Source organism: Rhincodon typus, chromosome 24 (genome assembly GCF_021869965.1).
Source record: "Rhincodon typus isolate 14 chromosome 24, sRhiTyp1.1, whole genome shotgun sequence".
In the NCBI taxonomy this organism is placed as follows: Eukaryota; Metazoa; Chordata; class Chondrichthyes; order Orectolobiformes; family Rhincodontidae; genus Rhincodon; species Rhincodon typus.
The window spans coordinates 9,543,969-9,556,900 of NC_063355.1; the positions used below are offsets into that span (position 1 = coordinate 9,543,969).

General features: G+C 40.4%; 2 protein-coding genes across 3 annotated transcripts in view; one reads left to right on the forward strand and one right to left on the reverse strand.

Moving 5' to 3' along the window:
- bicdl1 (BICD family like cargo adaptor 1) overlaps window positions 1-12,932 on the reverse strand; it is a 298,028-nt gene that overhangs the window by 189,490 nt on the left and 95,606 nt on the right. The window lies entirely within an intron of this gene.
- Window positions 1-12,932, forward strand: part of cita (citron rho-interacting serine/threonine kinase a) — a 147,775-nt gene that overhangs the window by 83,890 nt on the left and 50,953 nt on the right. The gene's annotated exons all lie outside the window — the stretch shown is intronic.

Sequence of the window (12,932 nt, forward strand, 5' to 3'; positions counted from 1 at the left end):
GGTTACATTTAAGTACAAGTCTGGTTAGTACATTGTTTATAGTGACTGGGCATTTGTTCAACACAGGTGAAATCTATGGCAAATGCTGGACTGCTTGCCTATTGTTTTTCACTATTAATATTTTGTCTTAAAGGGCAGAGACATGCTTGAAAGTCGTTTCTTAGTACAGTAAAGGATGTGTATTTGGAAATGACTTGAAATGTAGCATTTAAGCGATGCCTTACATTTCCTTGCTCTATAAGATAATACCTTCGAAATCATATGTACTTAAAGGTGTGTTTACAGAAATTGGTGGCTAATGTGTCTCTCTCATCTTCTGAAATAGTTTGCAGTTCTTGATACTTGCAAAATGGAAGAAATTGTAATCTGATAGTCTGCCAAAATATTAATTTGCTGTCTTGAGAAATTTCATAATTTGCAAATACCTTCAGCATGATGCCAGGTTCTCTTAGGGCACCCACTATAACTATTGCAGTCTTCAATATTTCTGTACAGAAAGCCTCATCTGCCCTGTTCCAGCTAAAAGGAATATGAAAATCTAATCCTGATTAATTTATTTCAAATTGTCCTTGATAATATGGTCTTGTCCTTCCTGAAGTTCTATGTCATTCTGTTGAACTCATTTTATGAACCACTGGCTGGCTAATTAAGTTGATGAAAAGTTTGTAAGTATGGTGGCTGTAAATTTGATTTGATTTATATAGACAGTAAAGATTTTCAAAATGGTTGATTAATGGAACACGTAATTGATACTACCCATCTTAAATAAAGATTCTATGATATAATATTTTTTGACTTGATGGCTGAAGGTTTGGCTTGAAACATTTTATGAAATCATGGGCAAAGGTAAAGTCACCATAGTCCCAGGGGACCATCGGACTGCTCTTAAATTTGAGAGACACAACTGGTAATGAGTTTAACCTAGGGGCAAGGTTGAGCAGATGGGACCTTCACAACGACCTTGGCTGGTGCAAGAGTTGAACTGTGCTGTTGGCATCACTCTGCATTGTGAACCAGCCAACTGAACTAACCACCCCCTACCTCACGGGTAATCTAACCTCATCAATACTGTTGTTGATAAGAACATAAGAACTAGGAGCAGGAGTAGGCCATTTGGCCCCCGAGCCTGCCCCGCCATTCAATAAGATCATGGCTGATCTTTTTGAGACTCCGCTCCACTTACCCGCCCGCTAACCATAACCCTTAATTCCTTTACTGTTCAAAAATTTATCTAGCCTTGCCTTAAAAACGTTCAGCGAGGTAGCTTCAACCGCTTCACTGGGCAAGGGAATTCCACAGATTCACAACCCTTTGGGTGAAGAAGTTCCTCCTGACCTCAGTCCTAAATCTGCTTCCCTTTATTTTAAGGCTATGTCCCCTAGTCCTAGTTTCACCTGCTAGTGGAAACAACCTCCTTGCCTCCACCTTATCTATTCCCTTCATAATCTTACATGTTTCTATAAGATCTCCCCTCATTCTTCTGTATTCCAATGAGTATAATCCCAGCCTACTCAGTCTCTCCTCATAATCCAACCCTGTCAACTCTGGAATCAACTGAGTGAATCTCCTCTGCACCCCCTCCAGTGCTGGTATATCTCTTCTCAAGTAAGGAGACCAAAACTGCACACAGTACTCCAGGTGTGGCCTCACCAGGACCCTATACAGCTGCAGCATAGCCTCCCTGTTTTTAAACTCCATCCCTCAAGCAATGACAGACAAAATTCTATTTGCCTTTTTAATTACCTGCTGCACCTGCAATCCTACTTTTAGCGATTCATGCACAAGGACACCCAAGTCCCTCTGCACAGCAGCGTGCTGCAATTTTTTACCATTTAAAACATAGTCCATTTTGCTGTTATTCCTACCAAAATGGATGACCTCACACTTATCAACATTGTACTCCATCTGCCAGACCTTTGCCCACTCACTTAGACTATCTATATCCCTCTGCAGACTTTCATTGTCTTCTACACACTTTGCTCTACCACTCATCTTAGTGTCATCTGCAAATTGTGACACACCACACTTAGTCCCCAACTCCAAATCATCTCTGTAAATTGTAAACAATTGCGACTCCAATACTGATCCCTGAGGCACACCACTAGCCACTGACCGCCAACCAGAAAAGCACCCATTTACCCCTACTCTTTGTTTTCTACTAGTCAACCAACCCTCCTATCCATTGATGATTTGAGTCACCACTGGAAGTAACAGCCATACTTGTTTGAAGCAAAGTGAAAACACGCAACTACCTCTGAATGAAGGTCACACATGGAAATAAAATGATAGAGGTCCATGCAGTGACCCTTGCATTACTCCATTCAACATCTTTCATTTCTTCAATGTTCTCTATGCTACTCTGACATTACTTCACACACTAGTGCACTCTGATCTGCACACCTTGTTTCATTTTCCCTATCTAATCTGGTTTTAAATTGAATACCACAGCTATCCTGGGTTTTCGTGATTTTTTTTTAAGAAGTGTTTTTTATCTGGAATATGATGAAGGCTATTTGGAAGTTGAATTGTATCATAAGAATTTCCAAGATCTATCTATAAACTAGTTTCAAAAGAAGACCCCAATTCTCTTCCCAATCCAACTACCCTTATTCTGATTGTATAGTTAAAATTTTGCTGTGTTGCAGATGGTACACTTCCAGTACATTGTTTAGTGGCTTCTTTTACCATCTTTTACCATCAGTTGGTATAAGGCCATTTGTTTGTGATTGTCTTGGCCAGATTTGTCCTTTAAAGGCAAGTGCTGTCTTCAATACTGAGTTATTGTTTTTGACTAGACAATGCACAAATTTCTGCCCATGTCTCCTACTCGGCTCCATGCTCAGTAAATGTACGCTGTGTGCCTGAAGGAACTTATTAGTATTTAGTCTTCCATCAACTTAGCAAGCATTGCAATAACTGGAAGGCAACCTTACCCCATATGTCATAGATAGTGGGAACTGCCGATGCTGGAGAATCTGAGATAACAAGGTGTGGAGCTGGAAGAACGCAGCAGGCCAAGCAGCATCAGAAGAGCAGGAAAGCTGATGTTTTGGGTCTGGGCCCTTCTTCAGACCCTCTTTCTGAAGAAGGGTCCAGTCCCGAAACGTCAGCTTTCCTGCTCCTCTGATGCTGCTTGGCCTGCTGCGTTCATCCAGCTCTACACCTTGTTATCCCATATGTCATAGTTGGCTTCATGACCTTTAGCTTAAAAAGACATTGTTTTTCCACAAACTTCATGTAAGTGTTGACACTAGGCATTCGGGGATTGGATTGTGGTTTAATTATTAGTTGCCTGCTGGTAATTATGATGGTTTAGTAGTTGAAAACATAATATAATACACTGGCATCTCCCAGCCCGTCGCCAATACTTGTGTACTATGTTATCTTATTGATCTCTAGGTCTTAGTGCAAGAATAGCAAGTATGGCGCTCAATTTAAACTGGAGAAATAATTGGTAGAATGAGCTAACATACATTCTCAAAATGGTCATGTTACCACTTGTGGAGCCATCAGACTGTACACTTCAGAAGTGAAGAATATTGATATTTCAGAGTTCAAGCTTAGTGCCAGATCGTGGACAACATTCATGAAAAGGCACAATTTAGTACTCTGTCAGAACATAAAAATTTCGCAGCGTCTGTCATGTGATCTCCAGAATAAGGAAATCAAATTCCACTGTTTTGCCATCTGAGATAGAGGGAAGATTCACAAATGATTGGCCTCTATTGAAAATATGGATGCAACAATATGCAACTTCAATATGCCAGTGAGCAAGATTGTTGCCAAATGATGGGAAAATGGAAACATTCTTTTCAAGATGACTGGTCATAAAAGGAAGAAGTTCACAAGTAATTCCATTTTGTTTGATAGATTGTGCAAAGTTCTCCCCAAAGAGAAATTTTGAAGAGTTATTGTCACTCTACATGGGAGAGGCTGGATATAGATCAAAGAAGCGTGGAATTTGAGACCAGGAGACCAAAGAAAATTTTTTTCTTATCTGTGTCATGTTCAAACCCCATTAGGTGGAAGATGTAATCCATGATGTGAGGCCAACCAATTATTCCTGTTGTATGACCATGCCGGCCGTGTTGCTGTGTGAGATGCTGTTGTGATGAAGGTTGTTGCCACCATCTTTTGAGTCGGAAGCCACAAGGACCTTGCTTTTACGCTAATATTTCTGTCCTGCACCAGCTACAATGTTCCAATGAAGCAACAATGTGAGCTCAAGGGGCAGCATCTTATTTTCTGCTCAGTACTTGAAAGCCTCAAGGTCTCAATATAAAATTTATTAATTCCAGAATCTAACTGCATTATGTCTGTTCTCCATTTTCTTACATCCACCATCTCCCCCCACAACCCCCAACCCCACCATGCCCAGCTATGTCATGTTTGTGTCTTGTTTACTTGCACTTAGCAAAAAGAATTCTTTCCCTTTCGCACTTTAATTTACACCCCTTTTACATCTCTTTTCTTCCGTTCTGATGAAGAATCACCATACTTGAAATAATAAATCTTTTCTCCCCACAGATCCTGCCGACCTGTTGAGTTGCTCCAGAAATTTCTGTTTTTGTTTCAGGTCTCCAGCATCCACAGTTCTTCGTTTTAGTTTATACAAGAGTAGGGAGGTTATGCTTAAGGTATGCAGGGCACTGGTGAGATAGCATCTGGAGTAGTGCACACAGTATTCGGTCACCCTATTTACAGATTGCTAAAGATGTTCTGAGTTTACTTGACTAATACCTGTAGAGGGTGAGTTGTCTTACAAGGAAGGATTGGACAGGCTAGGCTTGCATCTGCTGGAGTTTAGAAAAGTGTAGGCAACTTGATTGATAAATAAAATCCTAAATTGTCTTGACAGGGTAGGTGTGAAGGATGTCTATTATGGAAGGCAATGCAAGTGATGTCATCATATATTTTAAAACTGAGGTAAATAAATTCCTAAACAGAAATAAAGTGGTAGAGAGACTGAGCAGATCTGGTGGCATGTGTACAGAGAAAAAGCAGTTAGTGTTTCGAGTTCAGTGAACTTTCTTCAGAACTGAAAGCAGCTAGAAATTTCTGTCTCAGGCCTGCAGCAGGGCCCCAGCAAAGCTCAACACAAGCTTGAGGAACAATACTTCACCTTCTGCTGAGATCCATTACCCACTCCCATACCACTAAGTCCTGTTCCAAATGGATTGCTCCCAGCACAGCCAATCCATTTTTAACTATTTACACTTTCCATCGGCACCCATTCAGCATTTATCTCCCTCCCAGTTTATCATCAGCAATCACTTTGTTTTTCCTCTCTGTGGGCACTGTCTCCATCTATTTGACTTACTCCTTTCCCCCCACCTGCCATCATCAACATAAATAGCACCATTTCCCTGTTGCTTTCAGTTCTAACCAAAAGTCTCTGGACTTGAAAAATTATCTGCCTTTCTCTCCACTGATGTTGCCAGACCTGCTGATTCTCTCCAGCACTTTCTGTTTTGGTTCAGATCTTCAGCTTCTGCAGCTCTTTGTTTTATTTTATTAGATAGGTTCTTGTTAGTTAGGGAAGTCCAGGGTTATTGGGGTTAGATGGGAATGTGGAATTCAAAACATAAACTGATCCGCCTTTGATCCCATGGAAAGGCAGAATAGGCTGTAGGGGACAAATAGTCTACTTATAGAATTGTAGAGTCACACAGCATGGAAACAAGCCCTTTGGTCCAACCAGTCTATGCCGAACGTAATCCCAAACTAAGCTAGTCCCTATTTCATATGTTTGTATGTTAAATGCTTTGCCTCTTGCACCATGTAGGTGGACTGTTGTTGGCTTAATAATGGCTCATTCTCTGATAATATTATAAGGTTTGTACCATTGTCTATCTTGACCATTGACGTAAATATCAGCTGCCAAAGTGTAAGGTTTGGCTCACCTCTTTTCCTCTAGGAGTACTTTAGTTCTTTCTTCTGTTGTAGGTTGATTTACTGTATTAAGCTCTTGCATGGGTTGCTATTTGATTTCTTTGCTTTTCTGAAATTGTGTCCCACGTCTGCACATTACCTTCCACACTAGATCATTTCCAGAAGAGATGTTCACTTTTAGTTGCAGAGTACTATCTGTGCCTGTGAGATTTCTTTGTTTAGTGCTTGTCCTAATCACTGTACTGGTTTCTCACTTGTCTTTTGTGGTTTTGTATCTTAAGAATTGAATAGTCTTTGTTGGTCTCCATTGCCAGGGTTGATCTTCTCTCCAGTCTATATCGCTGCAGATTTCTGCTTCACTCATCTTCTGAATGGCTTGTTCTAGACTCGGATTTGTTTTACACAGGAAAACATCTGACAAAGATTTGTCAGCAAATCCTACACCAATGCTGTCTCTTTTAAGTTTCAATTTCAAGTCATGATTATTGAATTTCTCCCCTAATCTGTAGAAATCATTAATGAAATAAACAATGGATTTCCTTGGATGGTGAACTCTTCTGTTAAACCTTGCTCTTTCAAGAATTTTATTAGTTCTAAGATTTAAATAATTCTTGAAGGCTTTCAGTACCACTTCAGAAGTATCTGTTGCCTCTTTTACTGCTTGTGAGTTGTTTTCCCAATTGTGTATAGATATGTGCGTACTTAATCAGCTTCTGATTTAGTATATAATTTGGAAGCTAGGACTCTTGTGGTGCAATATTAGTGTCCCACTTCCAGCCCACAATGCCTGAGTTCAAGTCCCACATGCTTAAGAAGTGTGAAATAAAATCTCTGAACAGGTTGACAAGAAAATATCTATAATTTGGAAGCTTTTCTGTATCTCAAAAAATTTTCCTAGATGTCCAAATCTGTCTTACATTTGGCCCATCTCTGTAATTAAATCTTCTCAGCAATATTATTTCTGATCCCATGTTTTCCAAATGTGGGGAAGTGCTATAGTGCCGGTGTCATATGACAATCCGTTGCGGTCAAGGCAGGGCTAATCAGGGATGTGTTCTCAACTGTTTGCTCCATTTTCATCACCACCATTCTTCATCTTGTCAAGAACATGCTTCCCAGTGATGTGGACATGGTCCACAGGATGGATGGAAACTTTTCAAATTCAACCGGTTGAAATTCGAGAAGAAAACAACGCTGACCTCACTTGTAGAACTTCAGCATGTGAATGGCAATGGCATCTCTGCTGTCATGGAAGAGAATCTTCAAGCCTCAATTAAGGCCTTCCCAGAAGCATACCAAAGAAATGGCCTCACAGCCTCAACCGCAGCAAGACTCCTATCTTTTACCAGCCCATCAGAGGTCAAGTTCTGGTCCACACCCCCATTAAGCTCAACCAAGAAATCCTCCTAACTATGGAACATTTCCTTTAACTGGGGAGCTGCCTCTCATCTAAGGCTGATATTGATGCAGAGATTCAGTCTGTGAGTGCCACCTTTACATGCCTAAGTATGAAAATCTTCAATGGCCATGACATCCATGCTGACACCAAGATCCTTGTGTATATGGTAGTCATTCTTCTGACTCTTCAATTTGGCTCCGAAACTTGAACTACATAGAGTACTCGTCAAGGGTCTTGAGCTGGCATCTATCAATGCTGATTGAGATAGATTCTAGGGCAGGCATACTAACAGCGTCATTGAAGCAGCTAATAGCACCAGTATCGAGGCCATTATCATCCAAAACCAACACTGCTGGGCCAGCCAAGTGTTTAGGATGCCTGAGTTCTGACTGCCAAAGCAAATCATCCTCATTTAGCTGAAGGAAGACACATGAATGAAGAGAACAAAGGAAGGTTATAAAGATTCCCTGGAAATTTTCACAAGAAATGCAACACAGATATCAACGCATGGGAGACCCTTGTTTAGAAGAAACCGATTTGGAGGACATTTCTGTATGAAGGGAAGCAATTCTTCGAGAACATCCATTGGCGACAGCAAGCATGGAAAAGGGACCAGAGAAAGGAAAGCCGATGATCTCACAGCCAAGGACTAATTCCACCTCCAAGAAACACCAGCCAAATGTGTAGTCGGAGATGTTGCTCTAGGATTGGCCTCATCAGCTACGCAAGGAACCACAGAATCTATGACCAGTGGCCACCATGAAAATTCTATGTCAATCATACTCTTTAGCAAGTGATTGCAACTGCCACAATGGTCTTCCTTTTAAACCCAGAAATATTTCTCACGGCAGGGTTTATGGGTTAATCTGGTGTGGTTTTCAGCCATGTGAGATGTTGAGAGAAAGAGAGAGAAAAACATCATTGAAATGCTTACTCTGTCTTTATCACGCAGAAAGTGGTAGATTGCTTGTGCTCAGATTGAAGGTCTAAGTTCATATGGAGTTATGAGAGGCTGGAAGATTTGCCTGGGTCTGAGCTAGATAAAGAAATCTATCGTGTAACCCTTGTAGTGAGAGAATGTACTCAGAAGGTATCTGTTAGGAAAATATAAAGAATCAAACAATTGAAAACAAGGAGCAAATATGAATTGTTTGTTAAATTAATTGTAATTCTGTGGAGACTGACGTGATGAGTCAAAACGAATCATTCTTTTCTTTATTTTAAAGTATATTGCCTACAGAAGAAAAGCACTACTTCAGATCTTTTTATGATCACGATATCATGAAAGGTTAAAATGTTAAATATTGATGCATCATCCTTTTCAATTGTAAATGAGCACATCTTTCCTTAAATTATCTGCCTCTGTGGAGACTGTAACATGCTGTATCAATTGCTTTTCCTCTACTCATATGTTTTAGAATTGCTAGTTTGTATGAAATTTACTTTTCTATATACTTTGCATATTGAATAGGTTTGTTCTCAGTTTTAACTCTCCGTAATCAATTGCAGAACAGAGCTAATCTAACTTCCAATGTGCTGCCTGACCTCCAAGTTTGGCATTGTGACCCAGTTCAACTCCTGTCAACTCTTTTTTTTTTGGGAAGCAGGGTATATCATGATCATTGTTTATGGGCCGGAATTTTATTTCCAGGCACAGCTGAAAATGAACGAACTGCAGTGTTGTATCAGCTGCAGTTTCAAATTGTGTAGTCCTCTCATGTTTTACTTGCATTTTCAAGTCCTGGTTACTATAGTAACAAACTTGTGCACTAGTAGCCATAGCAACATCAAAGTCAACACTTGAACCTGCTAAATAAAAATTTGGAAATTTTACTTATACACTGCTCCCTAAAAATATTCAGCACTTTGTTAATGGAAACTATCTTTTATATCTCAAAATCGAAGAGAGGGTCCTATTGTTGTGAGTTTCTTTTTGCTGTTTAATCTGGGAGTAGTTCTTAATTTTTTTTTTGTGAATTTGTGGTCATAGCTATTGCTGGTGAGGTCAGCATTTATTGCTAGTCGCCAGTTGTCCAGGAGAAGGTGGTGTGGTGATCCACCTTGTAGAATTGCTGCTGTCTCTTGAATGAAAATACTCCCACCGTGCTATTAGGCAGAGGGCTCGTGGATTTTGACTTAGCGATTATGAAGGAACAGCAATTACCCTTCCATGTCAGGAGAGTATGTGATTTAGAGGGAGACTTAAGTGGTGGCATTTACATTCACCTGCTGCCCTTATCCCTAATGGATCAGATTGTTGGGACTTGAGGTTCTGTTAAAGGAACTCTGGCAAGTTGTTCAAGTAGTTCTTATACACGATGTACACCGTAGCCGTGGCACTCCAATGGCAGAGGGTGTGCGTGTTTATGGTGGTTATTAAGGTACCAATGAGCAAGCTGCTTTGTGGATGGTGTCAAGCTTCCTGGGTTTAGTTGGAGGTGCACTTATCTAATCAAGTAGAGATTATTTCATCACATGCCTGACTTGTGCCTTGTGAGTAATGGAAAGGCTTTAAGGAATCCAGAGATGAGTAGTTTGCCACAAAATACTTCTGCTCTGAGCTACTGTTGCACATGCAGTATTTGGGTGGCTGGTTAGTTTTAAGTCTTTAGACAATGGTAACACTCAGGCTGTTGTTGGTAATCCATTAAACATCAAGTGGTGGTTGGACTCCATGTTGAAGATGATTATTGCTTGGTACATAAATAGCAAGTAATATTCATGGCACACATGAACCCAGTACTGAATGATGTCCAATCGTGCTGCATGGCAGCCTGGACTGCTTCATGAGATAAGATCAGCAGGTTTGGCAGCATCTGTAAAGAGAAATCAGAGTTAACGTTTCAGGTCCAGTGACCCTTCCTCAGAACCAGACCCGAAATGTTAACTCTGATTTCTCTTCACAGATGCTGCCAGACCTGCTGAGCTTTTCCAGCAGGCTCCATTTTTGTTTCTGATATACAGCATCTGTGGGTTTTTTTTTCAGTTTTTTTTTTCACTGCATAAAGCATTCGCAGAGAAACAACATTGTGGAGCCATCAACTCCACTTCTTCCTTATATAATGGTAACAAACTTCACTGATAAAGCAGCTCAGATATTTGAGATTAGGACATTTATCCTAAGGAATTTGATGACTCTTGTGGTGCAGTTGAAGTGTCCATACCTCTGGAACAGGACACCTTCATTCATATCCTACCAGCTCCAGAGGTATGCCATGATCCTGTCTGAACAGGTAGGTTAAAAATATGTACGATGAATAATGTTCATCTTGGGGATCTTGTGGTGCAGTGGTAATGTCCCTATCTCTGGACCAGGAGGACCGGGTTCAAGTCCCACCAGCTGCAGAGATGTATGATAACATCTCTGAACAGATTGATTAGAAAATATCAATTGTGACACACTGTGGCAGCATTCCTCCCTCTGAGCCTAGAGGCCGAGGTTCAAGTTCCATATGCCCTGAATGTGTTTCATAACATATCCAAACAGATTGATTAAAATAACTTGGAATGAATCAGAGGTGCGCACCTTTGGAATTCCTTTGGCATTGTTCTAGGGCTGAGTTGGTTGACTTCCGTAAACACAACCATTGCTCTTTGTGTGATAGTTCCATATAATGGAGAGTATTGCATCAATTCCCATTGTCTTCTGCTTTTATTAGGATTCCCTGATGTAACATTCAGTTAATTGCTGCCTTGATATCAAGGGTAATTATTTTCCCCTCCCTTCTGAAATTCAGCCTTCTTGTCCATGTTTGAATGAAGGCTGTATTGGGGTCTGGAGCTACATGGCTTGGATGGAAGTCAAATTGAGCTTTAGTTGACCAGCTTGTTGCTAAGTATGTGTGGCTTGATGGCACTGTCAATAACAAGTTTTACTATTTTAATGATGTTTGGGTAGACAGGATATACCCAGGCACGTTTCCACATTCTTGACTAGGTTGCAATGTTGCTGCTGCACTGGAACAACTTGACTAAGACTGTAGTTGGTTCTTGAGCACAAATCTTTCGTACACGTTTGGGCTGGGGTCAGAATGCAAAGTCTCTGCTATGTCTATTTCTTTGAAACCATTTCTTGGTAGTTTGTGGCATGAATCAAATTGTCTGAACGCTAGGATATGTGATAGTCAGGACCTCGGGAGGAAGTCAAGATTGATTATTCACTGCTGGCTGGAGATAGTGCCAAAAACTTGAACCTTGTCTTTAGCATTAATGCGGTGGTCGCACCCGTCATTGAGTAGGGAGCTGCTTTTGAGCTGACTTCTGGGCATAGTATAATTGTCTGTCATTATTTGTGGCTAGATATGGCAGGCTGCCAATCTTTATCTATCTGTTGGTTGTGGGATTATTTCAAATCTGTCTGTAGCATGCTTCTGTTGTCTAGCATGCATGTAGCCTGGTGTTGTAACTTCACCAGGTTGGCACCTCATTTTTGGGTATTCCTGATGTAGCTTCTGGCATGCTCTCCTATAGTCCTCATGGAACCAGGGTTGTTCCTCTAGCTTGATCGTAATGGTAGAGTGAGGGATATGCCATGCCAGAAGATTATAGATTGTGGTTGAGAAGCACACAGAGAATTGGTTGCCTACAGCCAAAATTCAGCTTGTCTCACCCCCTGCTGTTTTTCAATAATCCGGCAATTTTTAAAAAGTCTTCAAATGTTTATTCAATTCCCCTTCAAACACCATAACTGAATCTGCTTCTTCCACCCTGCTAATCAGTGTATACAAAAGTGTTCTCCTGTCTCCTTTAATAACCCTAAACCAATGTCATATGGCAAGAGTGGATCAATTTGAGCCTTTGGGCCTCCTCTGCCATTCAGTAAGATCATGGCTGATCTGATTTTAACCTCACTTTTGAAGTGCTGAATTGTCTTGTTCTCCCATAGGTGTATTCCTGCTGCAACTTTCCATCTCTCTCCCAGGCCCATTCCCAATAATGGCTCTATCTGCCAGTGGTACTTTAATTAGATGTCTCTCAACTTGCTTTCTTACATTTCTATTCTTGGACTAGGCTTTGTCTCCTATCTCTCCTCTCACTTAACTGTTATTATTTTTACACAATTTACAATCATATTCCAAATGTTTAAGCTTCTCTAACTGATACTGTCTATCATCTGTCTGAAAACCTGTCATAGCGCTATTACAGTTAAACCTGGAACTTCTTTCAACAAACAATCTGACAGGACTCTATTGCAACTTTCACTTCTCCCCATCAAATTCCACACTTCTTCTGTCTCTACATGCTTCTGATTGCAGATGGTACATAATGCACATAATCAAAATTTACTAATTACAATAATAGTGAAATTAAGGAAGTGGAGAGAACACGAAATAATACTTGTCACTCTGTTACTAAATGCAGTGCACTAAGTGACTCCATGAGCCCATAGAATGAATGTAATGTTAGATTTCTTAAAATACGTGTGTTTCATCTGAGTAAGCTGTCTGCTCTGATATGAAAATATGAGAAGTGCTCTTTTTGATTAGATTCACGTTCAGCAGGGGGAAACTAGGGACCACAAAACAACCAATACAGACATTTGTTATTTGCACATAGAAGTTAGCTTCCAAGATGAAAATTATACACCTTCACAAGTATGATTACTAGGAAAGAATGGTTATTCTGTCTGGTTTGCTTGGTG